The sequence below is a fragment of the Mus pahari genome, chromosome 10 (assembly GCF_900095145.1).
Source record: "Mus pahari chromosome 10, PAHARI_EIJ_v1.1, whole genome shotgun sequence".
Taxonomy (NCBI): Eukaryota; Metazoa; Chordata; class Mammalia; order Rodentia; family Muridae; genus Mus; species Mus pahari.
In genome coordinates, this window is record NC_034599.1 from 96,743,903 (window position 1) to 96,770,664 (window position 26,762).

A 26,762-nucleotide genomic window follows, 5' to 3' on the forward strand; every position below is an offset into this window, starting at 1 on the left:
GTTGATCGACAGGCTGATTGATTTTTTTGGACTGTAGGTTTTATTAGCATGATCTATAAGTCAATATTAAAGAAAATGAGTACAGTGCCATTGCTCCCTCCGACTTCCCCTCCTGCAGCTCCTCAGTTCCTCACACCCACAGGAACTCACATGCCCTATCTGGTTTGCTTGGATGAGTGTGTTCTAGACGACCTCATTTTTCTCATGACAATGTATTCTGGATACTGCTAAGGAGCCAATTCTCACAGTGCATCCACCTTAGATTCTCCCCCGCAAATGCTCCATTAGAAAACAGTTTTCACCTCACCTCAACTAGAGATAAAGGGACCCACTGTGGCCACCTCTCAGAGCAATGGACTAACTGAAGGTTCTGGAAGTATCAGGATTGAGTGGTGTCCCGTGACAACCCGGTCCAGGCGCTGAGCACCACCTGGGCTCTGCCGCAGTGACTCGGTGATTCGGTTCTGCCATGATAATGCAAAGGCAGCCACGCGAACCAACGGGGCTGGCTGTGTTTCAGCAAACCTGTATTTACAAAGTGATGTTCAGCTGCTGTGGGCAGCTCCTGAGCTAGAGTATAGCAGAAATGAGCAGTGGAATGTTCTAGTAAAATTCTAGAGCGCTTTTCAAAGGCCCTCCATTTGTGGTGGTCTCCCTGCCTGCCATGCCTTCACTCCATTCCACCTCAATAAATCTGCCACAGCAGGGTTCAGGAGGAGGACAGGAAGAGGGAGGAGGAGAGGACAGAAGCAAGGGAACCCAGGGGCGGGAATGGAAGGGAACAAAGGTGAGAGTGGGTTTGTCAAGAACAGAGGCCAAGGGCAGTAAACCCGAGAAGAGCTCGACACCAGCTCCTTCAGAAACCACTCACCCCTTCTCTCCTTCCTCTAATTTACTCCTCCGCTTCCTCGCCCCCATTCACCCCACTCTCCTTCCACATGCCTACACTGTGCACCTGGAGCTGGAGAAGGGCCCCGGCGCTTCCCATCTGTATTAAATACATGTCCCGTGATTGAGTTGAGATTTGGGGTTCTGGACCCATCTGAGACTCTTTTTTTTTTTTTTTTTTTTTTAAGGGACGATCTAGCTCTCTGGTTTAAGCAGCTGTTATTTCATCAAATCGATGTACTATTGTTTTATGTAACAGCAAGAGAGGGAAAAATTCCTGCTGACTAAATATGACACAATGCTTTCTTACACTTACAAGCATTATTCTCCATTTATGAAAGAGCTCCTTTCGGCTTGTCTAGACAGTTTCATCACTCCCCCCCCCCCCCCCCCCGTTATAGCACATGGCGGGTAACTGCCAATCCTCTCCCAAGCATCTCAGGGACAGAAGACATCCCCTGTTCAGCTGTTTTGACAGTGTCTTCTCTCCTCTGCCATCACATGGAGCCTGGTGGTCCCTCTGAAATACAGAGTGTAAAGAATGCCTTTTTTTTTTTTTTAGAGCATTTTCTCCCCCAAACCTTACACTCCCGTCCCTCTGCTCGCAGCCCCTCTGCTCTGAGTCACAGGTCTTTGTGCAGACTTCAGACACAAGAGGAGATGGCTCAGTCTGCCCAGTACCCTCTGTGTGAATCTGAAGACCTGAGTTGGATCCCTAATGTCCACACGCACACTTTGGATCTGAGTGTGTAGGGGGCGTGCCTGTAATCCCAGAGCTGGGAAGATGGAGACAGGGTAAGCAAAAGGGGAAGATACTAGATGTTGCACTCGCTCTCACACCCTCACACCATTAAACACAATTTCTCAGTTGGAGCAATGGAAAGGTAATAGTTACTATTGGTAATCTACCCACACTAAGTCACAAGTGTGGCCTGGCCCAGAGGGACCACGACAGGCAGCCTGGGTTTCAGAGACATTAAACTTCCGTAGCAACACGAACCCAGATGAACATGTCTTTAATTAACAAGGTACTAATTTTGAACTTTAGGGGATTTAAGGGAAGACAAAACCAAAGCCTTTAAATAAACAGCAGCATCACTTTTACACAGCCATCCCTGAACACTCCCCTCCCGGGGTGACATCCAGACCCTTCAGGCCATGGCTGTGTCCTGGAGTGAGCCTCTCTGACCACAGGGTTCCCGCAGGCGCTTGCACACAAAGCGGGAGAGCGGAGCACCTGCCTCCTCCCTTCCCATGAGCTCAAGAAGAATCTTGGTTTGCATAATGAATTATGCATCAAGAGTGTGAGGTGCTGATCATTTTGAAGTAAGAAAATCAAAACGGAACCATAACTAGTTTTTGAAAAGCATGTGCTTAGCACATATGCCGAATGAATGTGTAAAGGAAAAAGCCAAATTAGAAATTTATATCTCTGTTAAAAAAAATAAAGATTCTATGACATTTAAAGTAAAATCTGACAGGCTCCTGCCACCAGCCGGGGAGGCTGCCTGGCTTCTTTTTTTTTTTTTTAAAATTTTGTAATATTTATGTACAGAAAACTTAAGTGTACATTTAACCCAATTTAGTGGCGAGTTCGCCACTCTCCGAGCTGGGTTTGCCAGGATTTGCTTGGCAGGGTGTGGGGGAGGGGCCTGGGTGAGGACGTGCCAGAGGGGAGGCACCATACTATCCACAGAGCTTCATCTCTAAGTCAGGGGTATCAGAGGTCAATTCCAGGTCAGAGGCTAACATTCTGTGCCTGGCCCTTCTGGCCCCAACCTCTGTTCATTCTCTCTCATAGTGGTTCCCAGAGGCACGGCTAGAATCGAACATACAAACATACAAACCTTCATGCTTCTGCTCCATTCAGCTTACTGTACTAGATAAGAGTCCGGGCAAAGCTTCTCTAGAGGTGGGGCTGAGCTATGTGGCTCTCCGGATGCTGGCTCACTCTACCATGCCCCTGAAACACAGCTGGAGTCTTTCAGATATCTGACCATGTGTGACAGAGCTACACATTAGTGTGAGGCCCTAGATGTACACATCTGAGCATCTCATTGGCCGAGTTTCACTGGCATATGGTCTGTATGGTAGCCGCCGTGTTTTTACTGCAGACGTGGATGTATGACTTTTTCTTTTTTTTTTTTTTTTCATGGTTTCCAAAAGGCTGCAGGGTGGTATACATCAAAAGGGGCAACTAAATAGTAGGTCTTGTGACAAAAACATCGAGATCGAGATTTCCCAGAGGAAAGAGACCAAAGGTCAGCAAAAGCAGAGAAAGGCAAATGCAGTGGGCAGGATGGAGCGATCTCATTGCTAAGCAACCTTACCTAAGGACATAGCTAGCACACTGATGCTTCCAGAATGTCAGGAGAGAGCCAGTGCCTCCGTATGAAGGGAAGTTTGGGCAAGCAGACTCTCTGACTGACAGGAGAGGAAGCATTCACAGCCCTGTTCTTTCTCTGAAAAGGAGTGACTGAAGGAAGGCTGAGGAAGGCTCTTGCCCAGCTCCCAACCTGCCTCTCTGTCTGCAAGTTTAGGGGTGACTCTTCCATACTCTCCCCACCTCTCTCCCAATTCAGATCTTACACCCCAAGCTTCCTCTGTCAGCCCGCAAAGCATGAGGGTGACAGGGTGGCCTCAGATTGTACAGCTACTCCATGTTTGATTAAAATCTGTGATGATTATGTTGTAAACGAGACAGGGTCTAGAATCATCTAGTAGACAGACCTCTGAGCATGTGTGTGAGGGAGTTCCAAGACCGAGTTAAGTGAATGGAAAGACCCACTCTGACTGTGGGGTTGCACCCTGGGCTGATGGGAAAAGAGGAAGTGGGTGGAATATCAGCATTCATCGTTCTCTGTCCCTGACTGGGTCTAATGTCACCAGATGCCTAATGATCCCACTGCCACAACTTTCCACCATGATGGCTAGCACCCAGAGTCAAGCATGTCTTTCTTAGCTTACTCTGTTACCGATTCTGTTTAGCAAGGAGAAACGTAACCAATGCAAGGTCCTGATCTGTTGGGTGAGAGAGAAGGTGGCTGAAGGAGGAACGCCCATGCTTGGTAGAGTCCCCTGACCTCCCTCTTCCTAGAAGGCTGGGCCTTCATAGGAGCCAAACTCACACTAGATTCAGGCTATGTGCCTACTCTTGTAGGCTCTTGTCCTACCTCTTCATACTAAAAAAACTAACAGCACTTACACTTCAACGAAGGAAGGAATGCTTACCACAAACAGGCTCAAGACAAATCTGTTCGTTCCTGGTCACTATCCACAACTAGCCTTGAACCTGCCATATAGCCAAGGCTGATCTTGAACCCTGGTCCCCTTGTCTGCTTCACTGACTGTGTGTCATCCTTTCGCAGGGCCCACGCTAATCTCTCTATTGTTCCCATTTTAGTGTATGTACTGCTCAGGTGAATACCACCACTGTGTCACGTTTAGGTTCTCACTGGCTTCCTTCAGCTTCTAGAGAAATCTCAAGGTCAAGATCACAGGTGGGAAGTGTCTATATGCAAGACGTATATGTCTGGTCTCCGTCTCTTTCAAAGATGGTCTCACTGTGAGGGCTAGATCCCAGGGGAAATGGCCAAGCGAAATGCTGGGATTTTCGGCAACTATCCCCTTACCTATGTAGAGGTAAGGGGGGATAGAGGGCGAATGTGGGTAGGCCAACAGGCTCTTGGGGTTTGGGAAGGAGAGCCAGACCTTACAGACCTGGGAGTCATACCAAGTGTGATACAGGTATCTTTTCTACTGCTTTTTCTTCCCACTCACACCTCCATGTCTATAAAATCAATAGTCATGACCGAAGTTTTTATTTTTGTGTGTATGTGTGTGCGCACATAGATGCCATGGAACACACATGGAGGTAAGAGAACAACTTGTGAGAGTCAGCTCTTTTTCTCTCACAATGTGGGTCCTAGAGACCAAACTCAGGTCATCGGGTTCAGAGGCAAGCAGCTCTAACCACTGAGCCATCGTGTCAGCCCCTGCTGCTTCCTAACTCCCTTTGACCTGCTTTGGAAGACACATAGTGTGCAAAGTGAAGAGCACGGGCTTTGTAATTAGACAACATGAAGAAGCCTGAGATGCCGATGGCATTGAGTCTCTCCTCTGGCTCTCCTGCTGGGGACAGGTTGGAGACTTGGAATAGCGTCTGTGGGTATTCAGGGAGCAAACTGAGGAAGAGGTCAGGTCTTAGCAGTCAGTGTGTGAACTCTTTGTCAACTGACTTCTGCATATGGTGTCTGCCCTTAATCACTTGTAGAGTGGATCTTCAGTCTTCTCTATGGGCAACAGAGTTCAGACTCTCTGCTGTATGGGAAAGAGGCCCAAAGGTAGGATCACTGAGTCACAGGAAGGTTAACGCTGGGACCTAGTAATCCAAAAGCCCTTCCCTTGGATTATACAAATCCCTCGATCAAAGGAGTAATGTATATGGACTGCATCCCACACGTATAACAGGGTCATGGGATGGCCCTTGCTCAGTAAACATAATGTCATATAACCTAGAGATACCAGTCATGTCAGTCAAGAAAGATCTGCCCTTTCAGGAGACCCCTTCCCTTTCCTCTGTAATTATACATCCTGGACCAGGACACTGGGTGCAGCAAGGAGCTCTGGAGCCCGGGCCTGCTCCAGCTGCCCCTGCTCTGTACAGTACACCTTTCTGCATTCACTTTCATCATTAATACATCTATAATTCTGCTACTGCTTTTCTCTGTCTCGTTCAGTTCTTTGAGACACAAAGACCTTAGACAGCATATTAAGGATGGCTCTTGATTCCAGTGTAAGAGGAGAGTTCTGAAGACTAGACTTCTCCTAACAGCCGTTCAACCGACTCTCTGGCCCCGGACCCACTTAGGCGCCTATTTTCAGAGGTTCCTGGAATTATGGCCAACTCCTGATCCCTGGGCATTCTTCACTGCCAGATAGGATTGCTTTTATGCTGAAGTCCCAGATCAGCTTGTGAAGTTCCTAGGTTGGCATGGAAGCTAGTCCCCTCTCAGTGTGTGTTCCAGTTTCCTGGATTATGTGGCTATAGTTAACTCTCCTCTTTTCTTGGTTCAAATCCCCTCACTACTGGGTATGTTGCTGCATACTTATAAATCCCAGCATGGAAGTGGCAGAGCAAGAGGATCAGAAGTTCAAGGCCAGCCTGGATGATAGTGTGTTTTGAGGTAATGAGAGCCTGCCTCAAAAACCGAATCCTTTTCTGTCCATCCAAAGGGGTTTCCATTAGATCTGTGTGCCATGCTGTATTATATTTAATCCACATTCAGCTATACATTTGAAAACTTAGTTCCAGTCACTGTAATTTTGATAGAGATTTACATAGACTCTCTTGACTATTTGTGGTACCACAGGCATTTTCACAAAGGTCTTTCCATTGTCTAGTGAGTGTCTCTTTCAATTTGTTTCTTCAGTGTCTTAAGTTTCCATCATATGTCACCTCTAGGGCAGAAAGGCCGGTTTATAGTTATAAAATGATCCTCATCAAGCTTATGTAAATTTGGCTTCATGCTGGACTTGAGTTACCAATGACCGTGATCTCCTTTTGATGGTTACTAGTGTACCTGTCTACCTTTTCCATAGGTTTTAACAGCTTTTAGACTCTCCATTTCCTGTGTTGTTCTGTAGAACACTATATACTCATTATGGACTGCACCATTCATAAAATAATCCTTTTCGTAATCAAGATTTTTTTTTCTCAATGAAACTTCTAAAAATTGCGTTTTTTTTTTTTTTTTTTAAATTAAGGACGGGACATATTAAGTGGAAGTATTTATCACCAGATGCAAGCTTCATTTCCACTCACAGACATAAATGCTATTAGCTCTGACCCTGTTCATCTTAGTTCATTCTCTTTATTTCATTGATTTAGTCACGTTTCCCCCCAACCCCCTGAGACAGGGTCTTGCTCTGTAGTACAGGCTGTTCTGGAACTACTTAGCCCAGGCTGGCCCTCTCCTACCTCAGGCCTCCCAGGTGCTGGTATTACAGGTATGAGCCCTCACGCCCAGATATTTATCCCTCTTGGTTTTTAATTATATGCGCTGTTATTGTTCTGTTATAATTATGCTTTTCTATTTATGCCAAACTTGGAATTTGGAGTCTATTATCTTCCTACTACTCGCCTATAAAAAGAGAGAAATTTACCATCAAGGGCTGGCCATCCTGATTTATTTCTAAACAGTTGCTGTTCTTTTAATAATGTGTTCTGAAGAGCTCCCACCAAAACATCAATTGTTCTTCATTATGCTAATTGGATTTTCTGGCTAGTGTCCTGCTGCCAGGGACACTATGGCTTAGTTAAGCCTAAAATGGTCCTTAAAAAGAAAAATGTCCAAGGAAAAACCAGAAATTAGTAGATTTAACTATTTTATTTAGTTGCCACAAAGAACCTTGGTTATAATGTTTATATTTGACTTCCTCTTCTCCTTTAGACTTAGAATAGTGAGCAGATCCCTGCCACAGAGTCTTGGACCAGCCCCAAAGAGGTGAGAAAGAATGACTCTAAGAACTGTCCGCCAGGATCATGATTTTGGAAGTATCCCTTACCTCCAGACACCCTGTCAGTCTCCAGTTGATCCTAGCAGTGAGTTTGCATTGACTCCTTTCCTATGAGTACAGTGATACTTTCCATCCACACACGGCTTTAAAAGCTCAGCTCGGATCTCATCAGTCTTCCTGACAGCTTACTTCTATGAGTAGCCAAACTCATAAGGTTGTTGTATTGCCTAATGAGTCTCATTTGATGCACTGAATTTATTTACATATGTTAAAGTGTGTCCTCCATTTGGTTGTGACAACCTTCAGGGCAGAAATGTTATCCCTTTTCTGAGGTATGGTCTTATAATGTAGCTCAGGCTGGTTTTGAACTCATGATGCTCCTGACTTAGCCTCCCAAGTGCTGGAATGTAAGGTGAAATTCAACTTCACAGCCACAGCTTATTGGTTCTTTCAGTGTCTGGCATCTCTCAAAATGCCAGCATGCAACCTTCTGAAGGACACATATACACTGACCCAACTCAGTGCCTGCACTAATTGGAATATTAAGAAAGTGTCTGAGGAGTATCTCCAAAAAGGCTTAAATAGAGAGGCTGAAGTATCACCCAGAGAAAGGTGGTGACTGACATAGAATATGTGAGGCTGGGAAAGTAGCTCAGTCTGTGAAGGAGGACAACTTGATTTTGGATCCCCAGCATCCACATCTGTAATACCAGGGCTGGGAGAGCCACTTGGAGCTCACAGGTCAGCCAGCTTAGCTGAATCAGTGAGCCCCAGGTGAGAGATCCTGCCTCAAAGAGAGAGAAAAAAAAAGGTGGAGAAGTGGGGGTGGGGGGGTGGGGGTGGGGGTGGAGGAGTGCTCAATGGGTAAGCGGGTAAGGGCAATTGCCATCTAAGTGTGAGGACTTGAGCATCTACAATCCCAGTGTTCCTACAGGGAAATGGGGAGTAAAGAGAATTCACAGAAGTCCATGGGCCAGCTAGCCTGTGTGTAAGGTATCAAGATTACAGAGAGACCATGTCTCAGACAAGACAGAAGGTGTAGATTGATACCCAAGGTTGTTCTCTGAGCTCCACACATACATGCTGTGGTGTTACTCAAACGCCTGCATTCATACACCTGACTGCATGCGCACACACACACACAGACACACACACAGACACACACACACACACACATCCATACACAAATAAGGTGGAGAGTGACTGAGGAATACACCTGACATTGACCTCTGACCCCCACATGCTTGCCTATGCTCATGAACATGTACACTTGTCCATGCTCCCTCCCCAAATATGTACATGTTACACCCATGCTCAAAACCCTCTTGGACTCCACCTCTTTTGTTTTGTTTTGGAGCTTCATGTAGTCCAGATCAGCCTTAAACTTGCTTTGTAGGCAGTGATGACCCTAACCTCCTGACCTTTCTGCCTCCAACTCCCAAGGGCAGGAATTACAAATTTGTGCAATAGCCCAAGTTTTAACAATGGCCACTGTCCTCTCCCCTGACCTGTCTCTCCTGATCTCTCAATTGGTCGGCTTCAGCTCCAGTGACTTCTCCTGGTTAAACTTGAGCAACCTTTACCTCCTAACTCACTTGATATTGGGTTTCTGTGTCATATATGATCATACACCTACATCAAGCTCTACCCTGGTGTTTCCATAGTGTTTAACATCACTTTGCTTATACTGTGTATCTACCGTTTGTAGTGAGTATTTGTTTTGTGAATATGTTTTGTTTTGATCCCAGGTGTGGGATAAGAGGCTGCTTCACAGCAGGTGATTATGATTTGCCTCATGCACTAGCAGGGGCGTTATCTTTGCCAGCTGCAGATAGTTTCATTCTGGGGACTCTGGAGAGGGATGAATAGGAGAGCCCTAAGGAGGGCTCTGAGAAAGCTGCTGCTCCCCCCTACTGCTGTGGTCACGAGCAAAGAGACAAGAAGTTGGAGCTATCCTGACAAAGAAGAATGGACTTGCCTCAAGGAACCCAACACCATAATCAGCAGCAAGTAGCTCATAGAAGTCTATGCCCTCTTTCCCCTCTAATCTTTCTTTCTTACCTAGTGTTGGGGGTTAGATAGGATTAGGGTGGAGTAAGGGTTAGAAGGGAGGTAGAGGTATAAGAACCCAATAAAATAGCTAAAAAATGGCACCAGCAACCATTCCCATCTTTCCTAGAAGCAAGTACTAACAGAACAGTGTTCATTGTTTTGCTAATGTATTTCCAACCTCTAGAGTAGTACGCAGAAACAGCAGATACTTAATCATTAAAAGTACAATGATTCCAGCACTCGGGAGGCAGAGGCAGGTGGATTTCTGAGTTCGAGGCCAGCCTGGTCTACAAAGTGAGTTCCAGGACAGCCAGGGCTATACAGAGAAACCCTGTCTCGAAAAACAAATAAATAAATAAATAAATAAATAAATAGTACAATGATTGACAGGTTGACTTGCCAGTGTTCATGCCTTATGGGAGTTGTGTTTGCTTTTAAAGGGGAAGATTTATATCAGTCAAAAGTCTCTTAGTGAAATCGAATCCCCTGTTGGGCTAGGTTCTTCTAGATGAAGATGGAAGTTATAATCTAAAAGCCAAACCTCCTATTCCCCCCCACCTTCCATCCTAAGGCAGGGTCTTACTATGCAGTCCAGGTTGGCCTTAAATCCAAGATCTTCCTGTCTCAGGTCTCCTGACTGCTGGAAATACAGGCATCTACTACCACGCATGGGTAAAAAAATTTTTTAACAATTTTTTTATTAGATATTTTCTTCATTTACAATTCAAATGCTATCCCAAAAGTCCCTTATATCCTCCCCCCACCCTGCTCTCCAACCCACCCATTCCCACTTCCTGGCCCTGGTATTCCCCTGTATTGGGGTGCATGGGTAAAATTTAACTGCAAAGTTTGAAGACCACGACTAGACAGTACCACCTCTGTGCTACTGTTGGGGGCTCAAGATAGCACTGTGTCATCTTCTGCCCATAGCTTCAGTGGGGGTATCTGTCCTCTTGGATACTTAAACCAGGCAGCTATGCTAAACTTTGTGTGCTGGCTAGTTTTTATGCCAACTTGGCACAAACTATAGTCAACTTAGAAGAGGGAGCCTCGACTGAGAAAATGCCTCCGGAGATCAGGCTGTACTGAAGCCTGTAGGGCATTTTCCCAGTTAGGGATTGATGGGGGGTGGGCCCAGACATTATTGGTGGTGCCACCCCTGGGCTGGTGGCTGTAGGTGCTATGAGAAAGCAGAAGGCAGGCTGAGTAAGCTAGGAGGAGCAGGTCAGTAAGTGGCACTTCCCCATGGCCTCTGCATCAGCTCTTGCTTCCTGGTTTCTGTCCTGTTTGTGGAGTTTCTATCTTGACCTTCCCTCAATAGACTGTGATTCAGGATAGCAAACCAAATAAACCTTTCCTCCCCAAGTGGCTTTTGGTCATGGTGTTTAATCATAGCAATAGCAGTAGCCCTATGAGGTGTGAGTTTGAGTGTGAGTGAGTGTGTGTGTGTGTGTGTGTGTGTTTGTGTGTTTGTGTGTAGGCACTCATGCATGAGCAGTACCAGTGTATAGCAGACCTTTCTGAAGGTGGACAGAACTGACCCCTGCATACCTCAAAATCATTCTATTTCAGTCCCTGTCAATCTCCTGATTCATTTTTCTTCCCTTCCTTACACTGGTTGTTCATACCATGCCACATACTCCTGTGACTGAGAAACAATGGGAAAATGGCACACATGCACAGACAAGTTCTTTCAGTCAGTGTGAGGTTCAGCATAAGTCTTCGAGGACATGAGCCACACCTGGAGGTCACAGTCCTCCAAGAGAGACTCTGTGTGTGTGTGTGTGTGTGTGTGTGTGTGTGTGTGTGTGTGTGTGTGGGCTGGCTGGCTGAAGATTAAAGGAAGCTATTCTGGTGACAAATACAGAAACATCAGATAAGATAGGAACCAGGATTCTGACAATTTTCTCTTGCTGTGTTTTGATAGCAGAACAACAACTATCTAATCTGGACTTTTGGAAGAAAAGGTAAAATCAGAAAAGCCTGGGTGGGGAGACCCCAGGCTCTGGCTTGTATGAAGTCGATGCAATGGCCTTATTCTTAAGTGAAAGAGGGGCTATTGGGGATGTTCAGAGACTACAAGGGATGCTGAGTGACCCTCTGCTCCATGGAGCTATTAGCATCCCAAGACTGGTACAGTATAAACCTAGAACTTGTGGGTGCTGATCATCTCAGGCTGGTGGAGACTCTAGAAAGAAGCAGTAAAGGCGTTTGTAACCAATGCTGCATGGACCAGACATGGCATGCACTTGCACCCTAAAACTGTAACATTTGTATGTATGTAGCTGTGCATCTTTTCAGAAAAGAACTTAAAAGAGGGCTGGGAAACTGCCTAGTCTACGTAGTAACTATTTTAGACGCTGAGGACCAGATGGTTCTGTCTCTCCACTGAACTCTGCTGGCAGAGTGGGAAAGCACGGATACCCACGAGAGAGTGGGTGCGTCAGGCTTCCAGGGAAACTCGGTTTTTACAGCAACAGGAGGTGGACAGGAACAAAGCCTGGGTCTGCTGACCTCTGGAACAGGAGTACGGTGGCCACTGAATTTTCCATGACGATGGAGATGCTTGTGCTTGTGTTCTCCACCACGGCAACCACTAGCTTGCCCATGATTAAACGATGACTACTATGACTGGCAAGCTGAATTTTTGACCCATGAAAATTAAATTTTGCTCATGTGTGTTCATGCACATGCGTGCTTCTGAGCGATCTTGGGTGTACCGTCCACCTTGTTTTTTAAGCCAGCCTCTCAATGGCCTGGAGATCACTAATTAGGCTAGACTGGAGTGTCAGGGAGCCCCAGGGATCTACTTGTCTCCAGCACTTGGTTCTAAGCATACACAGGCATGATTTTTGTATGCGGGTGAGAGGATCAAATGCCAATCCTCACACTTGCCTGGCAAGCACTTTATTAGCTGAATTTTCTCCCTAGCCCCAAATTAATGTTTCGAGGGAGCAGTGGGTACTGGTTTTGAAAGGGTAGATCTAAAAGTTCTTAAAATAACTACCTAAAACACAAGAAGTCACAGGCTCAAAAGAACTCACCCAGCATGGAGAGGTTTAACATCCACAGACACTGCCACTGGGCTGTGGGCAGCCTTCATCCATAGGGACGAGGAGAATCAAGTTCAGGGACTGAGGAGTTGGCTGGATACTGTGACAAAGAATCAGTATGGTGGAGCGCGGCAGGAGACAGCAGACTCTCTTGCTCGCTCTCTCCTCCTGCTGCAGTTTGCCAAAGTGGCTGTAATGGATCACCTGCTTTCCTGGTTATAGGGGCCTGCTGTGCCATGTGAATAACTGGGAGAGGGCAGAGAGCCTGGGAGACGGTGTTGGATCCATCAGAATGGCTTTAAGGCATATTGGTTTTTCTTTCTCACCTAAAAATGGTCTTGAAATAGGCTTGCATCTGCCTTGGGGGCATTCACATTTCCCAGTAAGGCTGTCTGTCAGAGTCTCTGAAGGATCCTGTTCAATATTATTTTATCTACCTGTCTGTGAGGGCCCCACTGGGGGAGGGCTCTTCTGCTTATTCTCCTCACTCTGTTGGTGTTTATTGCTGCATATTCCGATTCCCCTAGGACTTTCCGCATAGGGGAGATATTAACCAGCCCTTACAGCCAGCACCCGAGGTGGAAATAGACCTGAACTCAGCACCTGGAGTCCTGCAAGTTCTCTAATGTTAGTTTTTGTTATAGCTGATGCAGTAGTCATATATTTTCCAGACATCCAGCATCTCACTTCAGCAGAGCCCCTCCCATTGGGACCTAGTCTGAGTCTGCTGCTTCCTCAGACCTTTAAGAGGAGACATCACTGTCACACTCTGCCCTCCCACAATGAGTGTCCTTTTCAGCAGCACCCGGAACACATTTGCCCCTTGAAGGCTCCTAACCGTGATCTAGGACATTTCACAATTTAGTCTCTAGCCAGGAAATCCAATTCTGAGCTTTAGAACATATTATTATTATTATGCCACAAACCAACATCTGGCGGGTCTACCTTCCTGGTTCTCACTTCCCCATCCACCATCATTAGAATTCGCCTGATAAATATTAATAAGATAGCTTTCAAGTTCTTAAGTTTTAATTAGGCAGGTCCTCAGGGAAATGTGTGTATCATGGACACAGGGGAAGCCACGTTTGGGGAAAACTGGAAAGAAAGGAGCTATGATCAGTATGGGTCCTTGGGGACCGTGTGGCCATGTAGCTTGGTTATAGATAGCACAGATACAGTTGTTATGGATGGATTCCAGGTGCCTTCGGCGCCCCGCCCCAGTGTTAAGTCTCAGAAAACCAGGATGAAAGGCTGAGGTGCTTATTAACATACCAAATGGGGCACTAGCGAGCAATTCCAGCATCCCTCAGTACCTGTGGCTCCTCCCAGCTCTCCCAGCATCCCTCAGTACCTATGGCTCTTCCCTGCTCTCCCAGCATCCCTCAGTACCTNAGTACCTGTGGCTCCTCCCAGCTCTCCCAGCATCCCTCAGTACCTATGGCTCTTCCCTGCTCTCCCAGCATCCCTCAGTACCTATGCCTCCTCCCAGCTCTCCCAGCATCCCTCAGTACCTGTGGCTCCTTCAGCACTTCGTATCCCGCTGCCTACCCTAAACCTTTCCCTCTCTGGGGCTGGGCTCCCACATCCCTTCCCCACCTGATTCCTATATAACTCATCCATTTGGCTACCCCGCTCTTGCTCACTTGGTCCATGCCTCCTCTATTGCTCCCTATTCTACGTGCACTCTCCTCTCCCGGTCCAGTTTAGACTGCCAGGCATGTTCAGGCTGGACTCTTCCCTCTGACCGCTTTCTCCCTTGTCTTCTCCATACTTTTGGAGTAGTCACGCCCTCCTCTTGTTTCATTTTCTCATTCACTCAGAGCAACAGAAGTGACACTTTGGCTATTTGTTGTTGGTTTAAGGAATAGAGTCTAGTTCCCTTTCTTCTACCAGGAGGTTGACACAGTCCACACTCCAGGGGCTAGCTTTTTCTCAACACCGATGAGAAGATGATGAGAGGGAATAGCTCCACCTAAATGTGTTCACGTCCACCATCGGGATCTGTGGCTGCAGGCTCATTCCGTTCAGTTCAATGTCTTTCCCCAGACTCTATCCATATGGAAAGGTCGAGAGACATATGTACAACTATCTTCAAAAATATTAGACTTATTTTTTTTTCATGTGTGTGTGCACATGCCACTATGCACATGTTGGGGTCAGAGGACAACTGGGAGTCTGTTCTCTCCTTTCAGTATGTGGGTCCCCCAAACAAACCCAGGCCACCAGTCTTGGTGGGTGACAAGTGCCTTAACCATCACACTGGCCCTCATTTTTTTAAAAAATTTATTATGTAAACTTTATTATGCACAAACTATCTAAAAGTAGGAAGAATAGTAGCCCTGTGACCCTTCTGTGTACTGGCAGCTACTATGTCCTTAATCCCCCCTTCCCTGTATTGTTTGGTGGTAAATTCTGGGCATCTCACAATTCTACTTTAAGGTCCACCCTTATCCACTTTCCTGACATGCTAGGTCATCAACTCTCCCACCTCTATGAGGTAAATCTCAACTATCCTGTGTCTGACTTGTTTTTAAGGGACCTTTCCCTTCCCCTTAGTCTGATACTGTCATGTCAGGCTATCTGTTCACTAGACAGAACCTTATGTGAATGAATACATGAAGACAGGTCTGACCTGGACAAACGAGCTGGCAGAGGAAGCAGGATGAGGTGGGACACTGAGGGAAGACACCGGATGTTTAGCAAAACTAACCACCCCTCCCCCCAGCTCAGACACATACCCAAAATAGGCGAAGAGACACAGGACATACTCTCTGACACATGTTCCCCGCAAAGCCAGCTGGTCTTGGTGACTAAGATCTCTATCTAGAAATCTTCTAGAAAGATTCAGCCCAGAAAAATTATCACCCATTCATTAAATAAGGCTTTTTTCTTTGTTTTGTTTTTTGTTTTTTTTTGTTTTTGTTTTTGTTTTTTGGTCTCTCCCTCATTTCTCTCATCTGTCTCTTCTCTGCTCTCTCTCTCATCTCTCTACTTTCTCTCTCCTTTGTTGCTGTTTTTTCTTCTGCATCTCTTCTGGCTCCCTCTCCCCCACACCCCTTAACCATTTCTTCAGAGGACCAAGACTTAGCCCAAAGGCTCTTCCTAGCTCTGCTTGCTCCTGAAGCTGCTCTCCATGGCAACAGAGGCTGCCTCACACTGTGAGGCCCAGCAAGGGAGTGGAGGAGGAGGCTGGCTGAGAGCAAACATCAGCAACTGACTTCTTTCTAGGTTGTTTTGGAGAAGGAGGCCGACCCGGCGCATTTCCGGAGAGGTGACAAAGTGAGTGAGGATGGAACTTGACTGCTCCTGTTCCTCAAGCTTGTGGTGACGTTTTCTATTTCCCTCCCCAAAGCAAAACTGTGAGGTAAAAAGGAAGAAAAGACAGGAGAATTCATTGCTTCGATGCACCCCCACCCCAAGTGCCATGCAGTGGCGGGAAACTTCCCATCTTTTCCCCCAGGCAGAGGGAATGCAACCCAGGCAGAATGAATCCTCCTACACCGTTCCCCTAGCCTCCTCGGGAGGCCTAATCATCTTCAGCCTGGCAGGATGTTTAATCAGCAAGGAAGTGGGTACCATACAGTGCAGGTCTTTGGGGTGGGTATACAAAGAGGGCTTTGGATCTTTGCTTTGGGGCGAGTTTGTTTGTTTTGTTTTGTTTTAACCTCCTGCCCTTGAGAGCCTGCAGGCTGTGAGGAAACTGTTGCAATTTTACTCCCACTGGCTATGGAAATACACAAGAAGCAAGTAAAGGAAGTGAAAGGGAGACTGAAGGCTGGGGAGAGCTCAAAGTGTCTGCCTCCACGTGAATCAGGACCTGGGTTCCTCATCCCCATCCCCAGCACCCATGAAAGAAGCATTACAGTGCACATCTCTGATCCTAGTGTTTAGGAGGTGAAGTCAGATGGGATCTACCAGAGTACAGAGGAGGATACCTCATGCTGACCTCTGGCTTCTATAATACTACACACACACACACACACACACACACACACACACACAACACAGCACACACAATACACTACACACACTATATACATTCTATACTCTATATACATAGACAGAGATATACTTTACAGACACTACACACATATACTACATACAGTGCACACATTCTACACAGACACAAGACACACTCTATACACACTACACACACACACACACACACACACACACACACACACACAGATACACATACCTCTGTGGGACTGAGGGCCATGCCAGGAAACTTGGTACAGTTGAGTGGGTTCAGAGACAGTAGGTGGCTCCCTGCTTCCCATTAGATTTCTGACCTAGAACATGTGCCACACTTCTCACATAGGCAATGTGACCTCTAGTCATGTGGCCAAAAGCAGAGTTCTCTAGGCTAATGAGGCCTTGAGGGTTTAGCCAATAAGCTTCCCTTTGCAGACCTTCCTCCCTTCAAAAGGTATTCAATCTCTAGTCTACACTGAGGAGATGGTGTGCGCCCATTTTTCACGATGAACAATAAACAGTTTGAAACCAAGAGTGTCTCTTCCATCAAGAACGGCTATGGGGAACATGGAGAAGGTCTTCGCCTACAGGCCCCTCTGCCCTCCTAGACAACTGCTGCTAAGCTGAGGATTTTCACTGTGAGCTAAGCTGGAGCTCCCCATTCTCCCAGCCCCTGGCTTGTCACAGTCTTCAGCCTACAGCCACCCCCCTCCAACTCTGTTTCCAAACTCCCCACAACCCAGCGGCTCCTGGATGTCCAGGAGTCCTCATCGAATACCTGGGGACCCCCCTACTCTCCTTTCCTGACTCCTGTGTGCAGCAACTGGATGCCTGGGAGTCGGGGAACCCCAGCTTTGGGCCTCCCACATCCCAGGCTGTAGTTTTTCCACCCCCTGAGCAATGCTCAGTACTTTCTAAAAGCCCAGCACCCGATGGTGGGGAGCTGGGTAACCTAGTCTAGCACTCCCCGAGTTTCACATCCCCAGCTGTGTTTCCCACACCCCAGCAGCAGCGGGGCGAAACGTGGACCCACACACACATCTCCAGGGTGTTCTTCCTGCTCTTCAGTGGGGCTTTTGTTCTGGGTCTGTCTGCAGAGATAAGACCTAGCAAAGTGTTTTCATTCTCTAGCCAAGCTGTCACATGCCTTGGGCATCAACGTATTCATGTCCCAATGTGTCGCATGCTTAAACCACTGCATATCTTTCTTAGGAAAGAGCCCCCATTTCAAGTCTGAGGGTGGATTATTGTACCCCCTCTGGGATTAACATTCCTAGCCTCAACAAGACAATTTCCACGGGGCCCAAACAGTACAGAGAGAGCCTAAGGAACCCCCCAAGGAGAGGAACATAGGTGGTTCTGGGAAAGGAGACCTTCAGCAGATAGTGATGTGATACCAAGCAAGCTAGGACGCCTGTGCCTCTCTCCTCAGCTGCGCCCCCTTGCTGCGTGGGAATCTCCCTGAGCTCTTTCAAAATATGGGTGGCTCTGCTCCTGCCTGCCCATGTCCTGACAGGCTTTTGATGCCCACCTCAAACATTCACAGAAATGGGTCCTGTCTGGGCTCTTCTCTGCTCTTGACCTTCCGGGTTGGAGTGGAAAGCAGAGAAGGGGGGCGGGGCAGAGAAGCCACTGAAGCATACACTGTCCATGCTGATCTTGATGCGTCTTCCGCAGCGGGAGCTCGTGGCCCTTCTCTGTACCGTGGTCAGGAGGGTTTCTGACTCCACTGAAGAGCCATCTGGAAGGTTAACATGTGCAGAGTTGTCCGGGACCCAAGGGAGGCCCAGGGAAAGACTTTAGTAGTGCTCAGTCAGGTTCATTTGGATAAACTGATATTTTTCTCATAATAAGCCAGGCTCCTTGATGCTCAGGTTAGGGTCCCGAGTCAACCAAAAAAGCAATAATCACGTGGCCTAAAAAAAAATATAGTTTCAAATCAGGTCCGTTGCTTTGAGACTATGAATTTGAATTTCCTTTCTCTCGACACTTGGCAGTCTTTGGAGTCATTCATTACAAAAAACGAATGCCTTTTTCTGAGGGACCCCATTTTTCTCCCAAGTAGGAGTAACGTGAGCACCCTCACCACTGGGGAACAAAGCAGACAAAGATACTGTCCTTTGGGTGGGTGGTCCTACATGAAGGGACACAGTTTGGGAAGTCCGCAGGGGGCCTTTGTGCTGTGACAGACATGAACAACTCTATCCATCGACAGCCCGAGGCAGAGAAGCATCTAGTGAAACCCAGTCACTCATTACCAAGGTATCGATTGAGGATGACGTTGTCAGCAGGCAGGGGCCTGGGTAATTAATTTCCCTCATTAAATCCTTCTGGAGGTCACTCTGGCTATTTCATGGAGAAGGGCTTTAAACATCTGCTAAAGCCTCTGCAGTTAGGGAGTGACAGGTATAGTATTTGAACCCAGGCCTCTGATTCCAAAGCCATATTCTTCCTACCTCACTTGTGGAGGTTAGGACTGTCAACTCGACAGGATCCAGGATCACCTAGGAGACAGACCTCTGGACATATCTATGAGGAGGTTTCTAGATGGGGTAAACTGAGGAATGCATGCCATGTGACCAGGAGACTCACATGCCTGACACTGTGACTTTCCTGCCTTGATGGGCTGTATCCTCTCACGATGCCCAAATCACTTCTGTCGGGCATTTTGTCACATAGAGAAAAGTAACTAAAATATTCAGGAAACACAAAGAAACTGACAGTGTGGTTCCTTTCTTCAGGGGTGGAAATCCATTGGGAGAGGTATTCAGGATTCAGAAAAACATTCACAGTGAGGGAGAGGAAGGAGGGGGAGATTGAGAGAGACGTGTCTGATTCGCTGCTGGATCTTAGCAGATCAAGATCCCTGGGAGCCCAGACCTTTGGGACGGATCTGACTGTTTATGCGATTCCTCCTGGTCATCACAACACCCCGCCCCCGCCCCCGCCCCCGCCAGGCCATCCAGGCAAAAGGCTCAGCTAAGGATTATGAAACCAGTAACCACGAACGGCAGACTTCCAGCCTTTTCAAAAAATCACCTTTTCCCACATGGACCGGTTTCCTGGGTTCTTGGGTGGGCTGGGCCCTGGGGCTGTTTCCATCAGGGCTGGAGAGCCAGGACAGGAGTCTCCAATGGGCATGTCTATGTCAGGTCTAGATACCAGGACAGGGATGGAACTGACACGCACTGTGCTCTACTGCAGGGGAGTAGGGAGGATGCAGGTGGCCAGAGGAACTCGTTTCTCAGGCAGCCAAGGACAGAGGTTTTCCTCGGTTTGGAAAATGTGGAAAGCTTTTTAGCATATATAAAACTGGGACACAAAGCTCAGCACTCACCATGTGCCTGTCGGCCACCGGGCCACAGCAGCCAGGGCAGGTGCAGCTCCTTTACCCTCCAGTCCTTTAGGGCTAAGTCCATCCCAGACAGCGTATATACTCCAGAAATATGTTAGTATCTTGAGAGGACCTCCTTCAAAGACCTAATCACTCGTGGCTCTAGGACTAACAATGAAACATAAGTTCATCATTCATTTGAACCCTTCAAAACTGCTGTTAGGTAGCTTTGATAATACACATTTTACATGAAAATGAAGGCTCAGAGGCAAAGCACTCTGCTCTAGACATCAGCTATATTGCACGTTCAAGTAGAGGCCCTTTAGTGTCATACATGAAAGATAATAAAAAATAAATTTATAATTCTAGCTAGCTTAGAATTCAAATTCCTCAATCTGATCTGTTTTTCCTTTTTTCTTCTCTCAATCAGCCAATCAATCAATCAATCAACCAACTAGGTATCTATCTATCTATCTATCTATCTATCTGCCTATCTACCTACCTACCTACCTATACTTTTTTGAGTGAGAATCTAAATAGTCTATCCATTAAAATTTGTTGTCTCTAAATAATTTTTAATTGATAGGTTATTTTCTCTTCCCTTTCTTTTTCCTGCAATTTACATGTCCAAAATACTAGGTGATTTTATCTGATACAGTGCCTTGCATTCTGGGTTTAACTGCACATACCTCATCTAGGAGAGATTTTCTGGGGTAAAAGAGGTGGTATTTATAATGACACGTCTAAGTATAGTAGATACAGACTTTGGAATCAGAACTGGCTTTAAATCCTTGGATTACAACTAACAGCATGACTTTTAGCAAGATTTTTAGTTATTTCCTGATTTCCTAATGTATATCACGGGCTCTGAAGATGATAACACACCACAGATGGTGGGTTCTAAGAAAAGCTCTTAAAGGGGCAGTGTGTATCATCCCTTCACCTCCACTTCATCTCTCCTCTGTCTTTTAACCAGGGCTGAAAGGACCAGTGTGTCTCAGGTCACCACCCCAGGGCTCAGCATACTTCTTGGGCAGTTTAGGGCATTAACTGGCACACAAGAACACTGCTTCTGATTCACTTTTTAAGTCTAAAATACAATTTGTTTCTTAATTTTCCTTGTGTCAGGTACCAGAGTGCCACCATTGATCACAGCTCTCAGAGGGTGTTTGTGAAGCCAGGAAGTAGTGTTCCACACCTTTAATTCCAGCACTCAGGAGGTAGAGGCAGGAGGATCTCTGTGAGTTCAAGGCCAGCCTGGTCTATAGAGCGAGTTCCAGGGCAGCCATACATGGAGAAACCCTGTCTCCAATGTTCATGAGGGAAACCTCACAGTCCAACTGATTCACCAGATGGATGGTGGTCAGAACTGTCCCCTGCCACCCACTCTGGGGTTCTGTCTGCACTTCTCCCCTTCCCATGCCAAAGCCCCGCCCTTCAACCAAACTCTTTCCTGGCTTCCACGCAGGCCCAGTTCCTATCTGTTTGTTCTTACATATCAGTCCTACAGGTGCTAAGGACTTGGTCTGTTATGTTGCTCACAGCTGAGTCCCCAGCTTCTACCTCGGTATGGGTGTGTGCCCCCGCCCCCGCCAGCAGGCATCTAGTTCTCACTGGCTGTGGCACTCAATTATATTAACTAACCCTTTCACCCACATCCACTCATCCCTCTAAAGATGACATTAAAGGTTACAAGCTCTTGCTATTAGTTACTGCTCTTCAGGGGTTTGCCCTGCTTGTTTCAAAAACTGGCCTAATGTTGAGCTCCTGTGTTGAATTTGTGTTTTTTTTTTTTGTTTGTTTGTTTGTTTGTTTTTTTTAAATCTGTTGCTCTATAAGATATTCATGCAATGTATACATCTGAAAGCACATTTCTTTTATAAAACTCATATTGTTCACACATGTGCCAAGATCTTCAGGACTTGGCAAAAAAAAAAAAAAAAAAAAAAAAAAAAATCTCCCTTCCTTTGTGAGACCGTTGATTGATTCTTTAGTAATGGCCACCTTGAGAGGCCTGGATAAAGGGAAGGGAAGAGAATGGGTATTCAACATCCATCACATCAATAGTCACGACCATGCACTGGGAAAGTCCCTGACTACTTGATCCATATGGGTAGCAGCCGTGTTGTAGAGTTTGCTAGCCCAGATTTTTGAATCTTTTCCAGTCACTCACACCAGCATAGCTGGAATAAATCCCCATTCTATTGGAGATCTATAAACCCTCCCTCCCTGGCCAAGCTGGCTTTTCCAGGGTCATTTCTCTCCTGATTTATGCTAAGATGCCAATCTCAATCCCTTCTTCCCACACGAAGAGTGTTTTCCCACCCACATTGGGAGCCTCTTGTTGGCTGTCATCTGACTCAGAATCCAGCTTTTCCAGTCTTTATTTTTGACAGTTATCCTGGACAGCCTGCTAGCTTATGTTTTAGCATTACCCTCCAGATTGCTTTTTGGTTCTTTCTGGGGTCTTGCACACTAAACATCTAGAACCAAGTATGTCTACCCCAGCAGGCCTGATTCTCCATCCCCTAGGGACCTTGCTGGCTGGGTCCTGTAAGGACAGGAGGAAGATGCTGACTCAAGCTTATTTTCCAGATGTTCCAGAGGTGTGGCTACATCTCCATCCATGAGGACATGAGAAGAACTCTCTTTCCTACCTCCATCCTTTATCCTGTGATGGCAAGGTCCTCTGTTTTTTAAGTGTCAGGCCTCTTTAGTTAAGAACTGGGCATCATGATGTCACTTAGAGCTCAGCCTTCTCACTGGGACAAAAGTCAACCTAGGGTCACAGCTCCCTCAGGGATGATCTAAAGGTGGAGGCTTTTCAGTGTGTACCTTTATAACTGGCACTCATTTTTTACTTAAAATGGATACTTTGAAAGTGCAGTCTCTTTTAACTTCTGTCATGATTAAGCTCTGGTAAGTAGGAATAAACTATGGAAAGGAGCTAACTGAGAGCCCCTTTCACCTCCGTGTGTGTGTGTATGTGTGTGTGTGTGTGTGTGTGTGTGTGTTTCCTGTTCTCCTTGCTTTGTGTGACTTATGGAATGCCCAGTACCACAGTACCACAGATGGAGAGCAGTTGAAGATTAGAAGCTGCACTTGCCTTTGTGTTCGCTTCACCCTCCCCTTCTGTTATAGGAGAAGCTTGATGGGGGGTGTGTGTGTCTGGATTTACACAGTAGGGGAGGACCTGCTTTGGGGACATGTGCTGACCAGAGCTGCAGAGTATGTATGTGCACAGATGAGAGGTACCACTGTGCATCCTGTTTCATTGCATATCAACATGTATTGTAAAAAAAAAAAAAAAATCATTTTTTTCAAACCAATGTTCATTTCTTCAAGATTTTAAGTTAGGAGATTGGTCTCATTGCTGCTTCTTGGGTCTTTATTTCAGAGTCAATCCCCTCCCCCTTTGGCTGCAGCTACAGCAGTGCTTGAGTTTGGTGCAACTAACCCATGGATGAGGCTTCTTAGGGGAAGCCGTGACCTGGAAGAGGCGGGGAGGGAGAAGGCTGCGGTGACTCCTGCTCCCAGCTGAACTGGCTCATCAAATCTGTTTCTGGCAGTTACCAGTGGACCAAGCACTGGTGGGCCTTCCAAGTGAAGAGACCCGCGTGTTTTCATTTGTTTGTCTTCCGTGGACAGAGTTTGGTCTCAGTCTCACTTCGGATGTTCAAGTTGGGGTCCCAAGGGGTTTATTTCTATACCTTCAAACCATCCCTCATGATGAAAAGACGGGAATGAGACACAGACTTCCCCAGGGACATAAAGCAAGACTCTAAGGTTTTGAGTGGTTCTTCTGTGATGCAGGTCCCCCATCAACTACTATGTCAGCAAAGATAACTCACTGCGGGCTTCACCTTCATCCATCAAAACAGGATGCCGGTCTATGCCTCCACTTTCTTAAGCGGGATACAGAGTAAGGAAAGCACTGAACTCTCAGTAAAGCACTTCCGGTGTGCCAGGCATTGTTAAAAGCACTTGGTCAGTTCTATACTGTCATTTGGTTCCCTCACTCTATCGACGAGTTTCCCATATGACAGTGTAGAAACTGAAGCATAGCAAGGTTAAACAGCTTCAAGGTTATACAGCAAGAATACCATGGTGCCAAATATCTCCCCGGGCAGGCAGTACGGCGATCAAAGAGCTTATTCCCATAGTTATTACAGTAACATCCCAAAAGCCCCACAAGCTTCGGTGTTGCGCTGAGTCATTTCTAAGGACCAGGATACACAAACACTAAACTGAATGTGTGTCCTTGCTCTGAAGCTACCTGAACAGGCCCATCCGCCTATGCATCACCAAGATGGACGTCATACGTGATGGTGTAAGCAGCTCCCTAGGAGCCACTGACCTCTGAGACCAGGTGAAGAAGCGGTATAGTGTGCGTGGTGCAGCTGTCTGGCTCCCTCGGCGACAGTGGAGACGAACGGCAATGCTCAGAGGCAAAGCAACCGAGAATGAGGGATGCTCATGGAGAGAGGCTGTACACCCACCATTTCCCAAAGTACATACGTACTCAGAAAAGCATCAAACTAAAACGGAGCGGCGTCGAGAGTTTTCATGCTATCACGGAGATCACCCCAATAACGGTGGTGCCCTGCTAATGAAGGTCGGTTACCATCCCATCCCGCCTGTTTGTGCCTCCAATCAGTGTTTGCATAATTTAAACCACAAAGCTGTCATTCTCTATTAACTGGGTGGGAGCCGGGACACATCTTGGATCTGTCAGCCTCATTTTCTCAGTGATTAAACACATTCTATTTTTTCCAAGTATTACCCTTTCCAATAAAGTCTTAGCCATTTCTTTTGAGCAGCTCGTTTATCTTGGTAGAATGACATAGGAAAAAAAAAAGAAAACCCTAAACCTTAAGCATTCCTTTAGGAGCACAGCCCCATCCATTTATGCATGGACAGGGACGACAGGAATCAAATCAGGGAAGCCTTCAACTACAGATATTAATAGAACGGCGGCGAGGAGTTAATCTTCTATTAGATTACAGTGGATAGGGAAACTGCCATCCAATTGCTAGCTGCTTTCTCTAATGCTAATCATCCGTGCAGTGGGGAAAAGGCTTAAATACACATTAGAAAGGTCTTCAGCCTTTAATGCCATTATAAACGCTGTCTTCACAGGGGGTAGCTATTACTTGTCGTGCTGGGAACAGAGGCACAGCCTCACAGGGTCACAGTGAAAAATCTAAATATGTCTGTCCACAAAGAAAGCTGAGTGTTTACTCGCTCCAAGGGGAAAGCGCTAGTTATACCAGGGAGAAATGAGATGACCTTAGCTGGGTGCTGAAGAGGACCATCCACGAGGAACGGATGGATGTCATGTGTCCAGGGAGGACACTCCATCTCCCACAGGGCATCCCATTCAGGAAGTCCAACATGGACAGAATCAGGAGGAAATGGCGGGCAAAGACAAAGCAAAGAACACTTTGATATAATTATTTCTAAAAACTGAATGTGGAATGAGATTTTCTAAATGTATTTTGAAAATAAGATTTTAGAATTGTCAATGTTACAAAAGGCAAAGAGGGGGCTAAAAAGTGTTGTGGGTTCAGAATTTGGGTCAACTAAGGGAATTATGTGACATTGGGCTGGAGCCTACTCAGGAGGGGAACATGCCATAAGGGGCATTCTCCTTGATAAAATCAGAATAGGGAAAACGGATTAGACGAAAGCATCCTGAGCAAGTTAGGTCTATCGGCATTGCTAAGTCATTGCATTCACCTGACAGAACGCCTGCTTATGAAATGGAGATTCAAGTATCTGAAGGCAAAAGGCACGAGATGTGGAATCCATTCTCAAATGGTTTAGAAATAATTGAATATTAACACACCACAAATACCAGTGTGGGCAGGGTAAATACTGTGTGATTCTGCCTACATGAGGTGTTTACAGGACCAGGCCTCATCGGCTAGGAGAGACTAGTGTTTTCCAGGGGTTGGGGGAGGGGAGTTGCTCTGTGTCTCTGTGTACCTGTAGTGGGAAGTTTGGATGGTATGTAATTTACACTTTAATGAAGTTGTTTATAAAGTTAATATGAACAGGTTCAGGAGGAAGACCCAATGGATGTCTCCAGGTTATTGTATGACGGCAGCTGAATATCTGCCAGCTGCAGCTTTGAAATGAAACATCTGCAGTCTGTTTGTGGCACATGTGGAGAGGGGAAGAACTGGTCATTGTATTAATTGTTTTTATAAACTCAGCATTTTTTTTTGTCTGGCTCCTTTCCTCCCACTGTCATTATAGACAGCCACTTTGGCAAACATAACTTGGTTGAATGTTCCCATTTCTCAGATTTGGGCTCAAAAGTTGTTAGGGTGGTGAGGCCACGCTCATGTGGCTAGAAAGAGCCAAATCTCATGCTGTGAGACCTTCTGGAAGTAAGAGCGTCCACAAGGCTTTGTTGGGTTGTGTAACATGAAGTTGGCAAAAAAAGCCCAATGTTAGTTACGGTTATAAAGTTACAAACTCCACAGACAGAAAACAATGTTCCAATTTTCTGTTTAGACCAGAAGGAAATTGTGGGCACTCTATCACAGAGCCATTCTTTTTCCTTCTGTCATATAAAAGCACAACAGGACAATAAGTTAAAATAGAATTGATTTGCTATTACATATGATAGCAGAGAGGTTTCCAAGATGAAATGCCACATGATTTCAAGGGATCTTCGTCAATCCGCACTGGGTCAGTCATTGAACAGGAATCATTTTAAGGGTAGGTGCATATTCTATAGTTAAGACAGGCTTTCACACTAAGAGTGCGTTGAGAATGAGCAGTGGGTAAATATCGGTCTCCTTTGGTTTCTTCTCAGTTTTAGGCCATTTGGAGGCTACTTACAGAGGACACATATTTGACACGTGACTCGGTTTTGCATATTTCCTACCCACCGTGAAACGTTTAGGGAAGCATCAGAAAAGCATGGTTTA

General features: G+C 46.3%; 1 protein-coding gene and 1 non-coding gene across 4 annotated transcripts in view; both read right to left on the reverse strand.

Moving 5' to 3' along the window:
• The window catches only part of Tmem108 (transmembrane protein 108), a 274,768-nt gene that overhangs the window by 34,028 nt on the left and 213,978 nt on the right, over positions 1 to 26,762 (reverse strand). The gene's annotated exons all lie outside the window — the stretch shown is intronic.
• On the reverse strand, positions 4,213 to 4,315 carry LOC115064861. Its single transcript, XR_003844688.1, has one exon. It is a non-coding gene; the product is annotated as a U6 spliceosomal RNA (small nuclear RNA).